General features: G+C 42.4%; 1 protein-coding gene across 1 annotated transcript in view; it reads left to right on the top strand.

Moving 5' to 3' along the window:
• The first annotated feature begins 2,346 nt into the window (after positions 1-2,346).
• The window catches only part of NRF1 (nuclear respiratory factor 1), a 143,211-nt gene continuing 136,070 nt past the window's right edge, over positions 2,347-9,487 (top strand). Inside the window, 1 exon segment of the mRNA XM_079149804.1 lies at positions 2,347-2,483. The gene's annotated coding sequence lies outside the window, so the exon portion shown is untranslated.

Below are 9,487 nucleotides of genomic sequence, written 5' to 3'. Positions count from 1 at the left end.
GTTATTTTTCCGTTTTCTTTTATGAAACGGTCATGACTAACTAAGTTACTTTTGTGCTTTATGAGTGGGTACTGATCTACAATCTCAAAGCCCCTGGTGATGGTTAAAAGTGTAGCTCTGAGGTCAGGTTGATGGCTTTCAGAATGGCTCCATCTCTTACTGTCTGGGGTTGGACAAGTAACCTCTACATGTCCTTGTTTCTCTCCCTGTAGCATAGAGTAACTTACCTTCTGGGTTCCATGTGAGAATGAAGTGAGGAGGGTGATAACATGCCTGTTACTGCAATATTGGGTGGGTGAGATCAGGAAAGGGCCAAAGAGGGAATGCTTCCTGAGAGAAATGCAATTAATGTTGAGACCTAAAAGAGTACTAGGAATTATTCAGATGAAGGTTCTAGTATGTGAGAAGAAAGAAGTGCAGAAAGTTGTGGGTAGAGGGAGCAGTTCTTGCAAAAGTTGCAAAGTGGCAGAATTCTTTGACTCATATGACCTGAGAACATTCCAGTTTAGTGAGAGAGGTCTGTAGCAGATGAGGTCACTGAAGGCCCCAAAGTCACCTCAAAAGAATTCTAGAGGGTAATTTAAGTATAATGGGATCTCATTAAGCATTTTAAACCGGGAAATAACATGATTTACTTTTTTGATCTTTTATGTTTTTTTGTTTTGTTTGCATGGGGTCTTCTGCATACTAGGCAAGGGCTCTACTGCTGAGCTCTATCCCAGCCTTTGATTTACTATTTTGAAAGACCATTCAAGTGATTATGTGGAGAATGGACTGAAGAGGGCAATTCCAGAGGCAGGGGGACTAAGAAGAGTATATTCCAGTTATCTCATCTGGAGAAGACAGCAACCTGAACCATGGTAAGAAGTGACAGGGAGAAAGTTTAAAAGCTCTAATTGAATGGGAGGACCTGAGGAAGAGAGGAAAGGGTAATGGATCATTCCCAGGTTTCTGGTTTAAACACCTGGATAGTTGATGGTGACCCTCACTGTCTTAGAAAACCCAAGAGAAAAACACATCAATTTTTTAAATTTTCTGTGCTGGGGTGAACCCTGGGACTTGCACTTCCTAGAACTCTACCACGGAGCTATATCCTCAGCCCAAGCCATTTAATTTTTATATGTTAGACTTTGAGGAATTGGAACCTTCTTGGAAATGTATGCTTCCTAATTTTGTTAAGCTGTTTTCTGATACCTGTAGGATATTAAGTCCCTAATACTATGGTTCTTACACTATGATGTGCATAAAAATCACTAGGCATGGATGGGGGTAGGGGTCTTAAAAATGTGGGTTCTTGGCGCAGTGGCTGGCGCTTGCCTGTAATCCCAGTTACTCAGGAGGCTGAGGCAGGAGGATACAAGTTCTAGGCCAGCCTGAGAAATTTATAGAGACCTTGTTTAAAAAATAAATAAGTAAATAAGTAAATAAATAAATAAATAAATAAATAAAGGACTGGGGATGTAACTCAGTGGTAGAGCTTCCCTGGGTTCAATTTCCAAAATCCGGGGAAAAAGGAGGGGGAAAAAGCAGGTTAGTAGGCTAACAAGCCAATATTCTACAGAAGTGAATTGAGGATTCTGATGGAGTGGTTTCCTGATCACTTTTTTAAAACAAACAACAAAACTACCCCTCATATCCCCCAAATCAGGTTGGTGCCCACTGTCCACTCATTTGTCAGGCAACCTAGTTAGGGGTCCCAATTGCTGCGTAGAAAGCTACATGAGAGCAAGAGTGATGACATTATTTATTTATTTATTTATTTTTCGGATTTTGCGTTGTAACAGGTGCATCTTAAGCGCCTGAAGACCAACATTAAACCAGAACAACATTCTGCACATAAAGGGACCCCTAGAAATGTCTGCTGAACGAATGGGTTAATAAATTATTAACTTGCTTTGCACGAAAACTTTTGCTTTTAAATATCTGGGTTGGGTTTGAACAGGGAAGTAAAGGTCATTGCGAAGGGAGGGGTGAGGACGGAAATGGTCCGGCAAGACGGAGAATAGTGCGGGAGTGCCTTTCGGACCATCCTGGCACACTCCGGAGGTCCTAATTCCCCGGGCTGGGGGCGAGAGATGACACTCTTTTCAGATCAGCAACCATTTTAGCTGCATGCACCACTTCTCCACAGCGACCACGTTTTGTTTATCCAGTTGCCTTCATGATTCCGGCTCCAGTCAAACCTATGTAGCGACAGGAGACTTGGAGGAGTAGGCGGGGGTACGCCAGGAGCCTAGTCGAGAACCCCCTCCCCAGCCCGCCGCGGAGAAGCAGCACCGACCTCCCCATCATGGCGGCCGCGGGCGGGGAAGCCGAGCCGTGCGTCGCGTGCGTGCCTCCTCCCTCCCCTCCCCCTCCTCGGCGGCGGCCGCGGCGGCAGAGGCGGCAGCGCTCGCCATTGCCGCTGGTGGCAGGAGGCTGCGAGGAGCCGGCGCGGTCGCAGTCTCCACGGCGCAGGCCCACGGTAGCGCAGCCGCTCTGAGGTGAGTGCCCTACCGCGCAATCTCCAGCTATTTCAGCCCCGGCGCAGCCGCAACACGCCGCCCGCCCGCCGGCCGGCCGGCCCGCCCCGCAGCCGGCACCCTGCCGCCCCCGGCTCCGGGCCTGGGCCCCCGCTGGATTCGGCCCGCCTGGGGCGGGGGGCCCCGGCCCGGCCCAGTCAAACCGCCACCCCGAGGATGCGCAGGCCGCACTAGGCCCCAGGCGTCCTGGCGGGCTCGGGAGGGAGGCGCTGCCCTCCCGATAGCTCCAGGGTTCCGGCCTGCCCTGCCGCCGCCCGAGGCTCTCGGGGCCGCGGCCTCCTCCCGGTGGTGGAACCCGGAGCCCGGCCTTCCCGCGGCTCGGGAGCAGGCGGCCCGGGAGAGCGCGCCGGGCCTGGGAGCGGGAGGTGGGCGGGCTGCGCGGGACCAGAGCCGCGGCTCGGCGCTCGCCCCCTGGGCCCTTCCCGGGTCTGGTCCGCAGGCGGCGCGGCCCGGCGGGACCGGGCGGGGCGCGGGAGCTGCTGTCTCCTGCGGGAGAGGAGGCTGGCTGTGCTGACGACCTCCCAAGCTTCTCTCCCGCCGGGGTGGCGTGGGCTTGTTACCCAGGTGGACTGGGGGACGCCGGAATATGGCGCGTTGCCCACCTTCTTGCAAGTTGTTAGGAGGCGGCCGGGCGGCAGTTCGAGGAGGAGGGCGCAAAGTCCTTTTGTACGCAGAAATAAGGAGCGACATTGTGTTTTCTTCCCCAGCGGAGATGTGACCACGGCGGGGCCTGGGTTCTTCCTGTGCTTGGGGTGGTGGTCCCTTGGGTAAGGGAGGTGGGAGTGGCGCGCCCCTCCGAAGGAGCCTTTGCCACTGGAAAGACGGGGCTCTGAGATGGTCTTGTGCATGGTATTATACCGTATTCCCAGCCTTTTGGGGGAACTTGAGGGTTTGCCATTGCATGTTGTGCACTTCACTGTGCCGTGATGTCCTCCGCTTCTTTCACCTGTTGTGTTGTTGCTTCTGGTCCCAAAGTTTCTACTGTGCATCTAACTGCCCACCAGAACTTGAAGTTATTTTAAAATCTTAATATTTTTAGGGCTTCAAATGATATCTGTGCCAACCAGTTGGAGGAGCTGTTGCCTGTTTACCGTCCCTTCTTCCAATCATTAAGTTAGAATACTGTATATTAATTGTTTGCTCTAGAGCTGGTGTCAGTTGTGCTGAATTCTTTCTATGGTCATAGCAAAATTCACATATTAAAAAAAGCGTTTAAAAGACGCATGTATTGGGAGAAAGGTAGTGTGAGTGAGCCTGTCAACTTGGACAGTGTTAGTAGTGTTGGTACAACTTCTACCAGGGCATCTTCTGTGCTCACAGTGGTCCTTTTCCCATTCTATCTCAGCCCTGCCTCTTAAGAAATCTCCCCCCCCCCCCCCCCCCGTTGGCCTTGAAGAGTAAGTTGTTGGATTGTTCTTCGCTCAAGGGAAGCCTTTGGAGATGCTTTGTGTGTGTGTTTTGGTTTTTTAATTCGGTAATATCCTGACTCCCTAGAAATGTTTGAAAGTTCCTGACAAGTTATACTATAAATTAGTGAAAATACGACTTGTTTTATCTGTAGTTCCTTGTGAGTGCAAAAGGAAACATACAATTACATGTAACACAGTGTATTTACTCATGACTCCTGAATTGTGGGCAGAATTTTTCGTGTCAGGGGACTTTTTTTTTCCTTTTGGTGCTGGGGATCATACTCAGAGCCTTGGGGCTTGCTGATGCTCTGCACACTGAGCTGCACTCCCCAGCCCTTTTTTTCTTCTGATAGTAGTTAAACTGTTTCTTTCAACAGGGTCTTTGACCAAAATGAAAACAAAACAAAAATATGATTAGAATAACTGTTTACTTAATCCTTTGGCTCACCTTATTTGAAATCCTTTGATTTCATCACAATCTCAACACTCAGCATAAAGGAGGGAAAATGACCTGTGGCTTAGTAGTGAGTGATCCATATTCTCATTTAAGGGGAAAAACAAGAGAAAGGAAAATTCTCATGCAAATAATTTCTTACGGTGTTTTAAGGAAATTTAGCTTCTGGAGTTAGAGAAGGTGCTATAGGAGATAATGAGGGCCCTTGTCCAGATATAGAGGGAATTAAAGGAAAAGGATTTGGTCTTTTGTTTTATTAAAGTATAATTAAGCAACCATTGCTATTTTAGTTAGGGTGCTGAAAACAAACTTCCTATGATTTAAATATGAGTTTACATTGTCTATATACCATACGTAGATTTAACCAGACTTCTGGGTTGTCTTCAAGCAGCATTTTTAAGTGAAATACCCATAAATGGGTGACTTGGGGAAATAAAGCTTTTTGTCTAGGATTAATTTTTTACAACTTATGTGTTAATAACGCATTGAGTAAATGTTGGGGAATGATGATGATGAATGGCAATTATTGAAATTAAGCCTTTTTCCATGAGTATTTGGAAAGGTATGCTTAATTTTTGGTTTGGTGGGAGAAGTACTATGAACCTCAGCCTTTAGAAGCATACTCTTCAGGAAGTTAATGTGTGTGTCAACTTCTGTCGGATGTCTTTAGACAAGTGGAGTGCTTGATGCTGAAGCAGGCTTATTCATCCACTCAAGGTTGGAGGGTGAGGGGAAACTGTGAGTTGTTGAGTTTCACAAATACCTACTCTAACCTCAAGAGTTTATATGCATCCTTTTGGGTCTGTAATCAAGGCCAGTCCAGGAAATGGGATATTTGAGAATTGAGATGTTTATGTGTGACTGTGTTTGATGCTTATTAACACATAGAAGTAGTATTTGGAAAATCAGTTTTACAAAATAAATATCAATCTTTGCTTTTGTAAAAAACATTTCAGAAAATGTTCTATGCCAAGGACGTTTTTTTCCTGTTCTTTCATGTTTTCCTTGAGGTTTAAGGCTAGTTTTCAGCCTAAGCTTACCCTAATATAGCTTCCCATGAATGTTTAGTAAAATAGCCATGAAAAGGAAACCCACTTGTTAAATTTCTTTTAGAAACATTTTATTTAGACCAAGTCCAGTGTTTTTTGAGTTTCTGGATACATGTTAATTTTTATGTTATGTATCTCATAGTTGCTTCCTTATTAACTACCAGGTGGATTATCCATTTTCTTCCATGTTCAGTTAGTACTTTTTCCATCACTAGTCTAAGGTGAACAGGCTAGAAGAGAAGTAGTAAAGGTAAATCATTTTCAGGTGTTTGCAGACTACAACCATATTGAGTTATTGGAAACTTTTAAGCTCAGAGCAACAAGAACACTTTGAGGTTATTTTTATGTAGCATGGACAAAACTTGAATAATGAATTTTAGACTGCTCAATGAAAATAACTTGATTATTTATACCTTGGAATATATTTTTTTTCTAAAGTGCACTTCAGAATTAAGATAATGTTTTCAACCTCATTCGATGCAATTTAGCTGCTGAGAATTAAAAAGACTTCATCCTGTATTCTTTTGCCTAAAATGTCCAAAAAAAAATGTCATTTATATGATATCACATTAAACCTATGAACAGAAGAAGTGCCAGAAATACAACTTTTTAAGATGGTTGAGTATATTAAAGAACAAAATTAGTTGCCGTTGTGTCAGGCCTACTACATTTGTGATCCCTTGAGGCAAATCTATATCGTCACTATTCGCTGTCACTTAAAAGATAATTTGACCATAAGGGATCTTCTGAATCCCAGACTGACATCTGCTTTGGCCGACCACAAATGGTTAATAGCTCACCTGCACCAAACCATCAGATATTTTTTTTAAGAGTAAGGAAGAGATGGGTATATTGAGGAAGGGCTGCTGGTGGGAGATGAGGGAAAGGGAAAATGTTAACTGATTAAAAAAAATTGGTGGGGATATTTAAAAATATATATATATATATATATTTTTTTTATTTTATTTTTTTGTAGATGGACAGAATGCCTTTATTTATTTTGTTTATTTTTATGTGGTGCAAAGGATTGAACCCAGTGCCTCACACATGCTAGGCAAGTGCTCTGCCACAAAGCTATAGCTCCAGCCCATGGTGGGGATATTTTTAAACCTACTTTTGTATAGGTTATCATACAATTGGTGATTTAGAGTATCTACTGTTTATGGTAGTTGCATTGTTTAGTATATGAGCATAGTTTTTAATTGGGGCATGTTGGTTTCTGTGTAGATATGTGAAAAGTTTGATAATTGAAGGGGACATCTTAAGATCTCTTTAAGTGGTGCCTGTTGGATAAACTCTGTGGGCCTTTTAAAGACATCTTTGTGAAGGATGATCTTTGAATGCATTATGTTAAGACCTTTTTTTTTTTTTTTATTAAAGAGCTTGTATTTTACTGTTGGTAGTTGTAAAGTCTTTGCTTTTTAGAACTTGGTCTGTTTTGTTGCTGCTACTGAATGCTAATGTGGTTAGGCTGGCAGCTGAACCTACAAAGAACAAGAGGAAGTAAGGAAATTTCCCCCATGAAACATTGCTTAAAGCTATTAAAGCAGTGGACTAGAAATGGGGAGCTAGGGACCAGGAGACCTAATTCTTGTTTTATGTTCAGAAGAGGGTGAGGCATACTCTCCATTGAGAAATTACCTCTTTAAGTGTGTCCTCTCCTTGGAGTTTTGCCATTCATTCACAGTAATTGAAGACATTGAACATTCTAGGCATGTGCTGGGTGCTAGAGTCACAAATAAACTGTGGGCCTTATCTAAGGAAGGGAGGAAGATAAAGGGCTCATCTGACTTGTTGAAAATCAAAATAGAGTAAAGAAAAAGTGATGTGGGATAAGGAAGAGAGGGAGGGATTCCTTTTGGGAAGGGGACAGTGTGGTTAGGGATCACTTTTCATGTAGGAAAGGTTTGAGAAGGCCTGTGAACGATAAGTAACCATTTTACTGATAGAGGAGGCTAGAATAAGGGCATCGGCAATATAAATTGAGGTATGCCAAGTGAGGTTTACTGTAGTTGTGGAGTACTAGAAAATGGAACTAATGAAGTTATGGCTTGATAAGAAGAGTTTGTTATCCCATGTTCACAAGCATGGGATTTATTCTGTAGGTATTTGGGGACTATACGAGGTTTGAGTAGGAAATCTCTGGTTTTGAAATTTTTAAAGTAATAATAACTATTTTTTTTTTTTTTTTTTTTTTTTTTTTTGTGCTACGGATTGAACCTGGGGTCTTGCCCATGCTAGGCAAATGCTCTTACTTTGAGCTACATCCCCAACACTTACTCTGGTTTTTAAAAAGATGACATATGAAGATTGTATTGAATACCTTTGAGACTACCGAGTTGTGATTTAACAGGAGATAAATTCTAGAGATTATTTTTACAATTGTCAGGGTTTGGTGGTTTTTGAGTATGGGGAGTTAAAGATTATATATAGTCTGGTTAATGGATGAAGATGCGTTTAAGTTAGAGAATATGTAGAAAGAACAGGATTTGAGGAGGAAGGTAATAGGGCATCATTCCAGATGTGTTTAGTTTGCTGAGGGAATGAACTGGACTGAAGGGGATGTAGGGATTAATTAAGAGATTCACATTCATCAGCATAATGTCATATGGAAACTGTAAAAAATAGTGTAATATTAGAAGTGAGAAAAAAAACTAAGGGCAACCTTGGGAACATCAACATTTGAGGGTCAAGTAGAAGAGGGTCCTAGAGGGAAGTTGATGTAATTGTGGATAATTAATAGACTGGTGTAGGGTTGGAGAAGCTGAGGAGAGGGATTAAGAGAATTTTAAGAGGAAAGTTAGTCGTGTGAAATACTACAGAGAGCTTAACTGGTACAAAAACTGGATTTGGCGTTTAAGAGGTAAAAGAAATTTTCAAAATGTCCCTATATGTATGTATTGTACATACATATATATTGTTTATACATACATATATACAATACATATGTATTGTTTTGCCTGGCATCAAGATAGTTTAAACAGTAGATTACTCTAGAGCATTACTAAATTTGGGTAGAGAGCCTTTGAAACCCAATTTAATAGATGATCCATGCTTAGAAATAGGTTTTATTTTTCCCTATCTCTCATGGGAATGGTAGCTTAAAAGTTTTAGATGACCCCCAGTTATTGGACTTTTTTTTTTTTTTTTTTAATACCATCTTGAAAGTCTGTTTCTAATTCTGAGAATTAGAATCCATTTGAGTTGCTAGTCTCTTAAAATTCAAATTCCTCTTTGATGTTGAGACTTTATGATATTAATATGTTAAATATAGGGATTTTAAACCTAAGGTTTATGGTTCTGGGGTTCAGGAGTATATTTTGACTGTGTGGCCCTGAACCTCTTGAAATTGCATGAAAAAATTTGTGTGAATGCCTGTGTGATAATTTGGGAGTAAGGGTCCAGTCTCACTTTCACCAGATTCTCAAGGGCCTGGTGTGCATGCCTGTAATCCCATGATAATGGGAGACTGAGGCAGGTGCCTCAGGAACTTATCAAGGCCCTAAGCAACTTAGGGAGACCCTGTCTCAAAAATAAAACAAAAAGGGTAAGGGGTGGCTCAGTGATTGAGTGTCCCTGGGTTCAATCCCTGGTGCAAAAAAAAAAAAGGAAAAGGATTTTCAAGGAGCTTTTGACACAAAGAAAAGTCAAGTGCCTTTTCAGTAATGTTAATGATTAAATAAAGTGTTGATTGTGTTAGCTGACTGAAGTCAGTTATTTTTACTACTGGGATATATCAGGGGAAAGAAATTTTGAGTGTCGCAGGTGGGAAACTTGGGGAAGACATGAGGCACCTCTTAGAGATGGAGTAGGACCATCAGAAGGAAGACAAGGGGAGTGCCAAAACAGTTTAACCAATTTCAGAATTTTGCAAAGCATTTTAGATGCCTTGGTTTTTTTGCTTGTTTTTTAATACACTAGAACTCATACTAAAAATGACTATTTATGCACTATTGATCAGTAGGCTTTGGGGAAAGGATCAAATTACTACTGTTTTAAAGGAAAAGTGTGTTTTGAAAGAGAACAAGTTGCTTCATCGATTATACTCAGACA

The sequence above is a fragment of the Sciurus vulgaris genome (genome assembly GCF_902686455.1).
Source record: "Sciurus vulgaris genome assembly, chromosome: 8".
Taxonomy (NCBI): Eukaryota; Metazoa; Chordata; class Mammalia; order Rodentia; family Sciuridae; genus Sciurus; species Sciurus vulgaris.
This window is presented reverse-complemented; position numbering and strand designations above follow the sequence as displayed.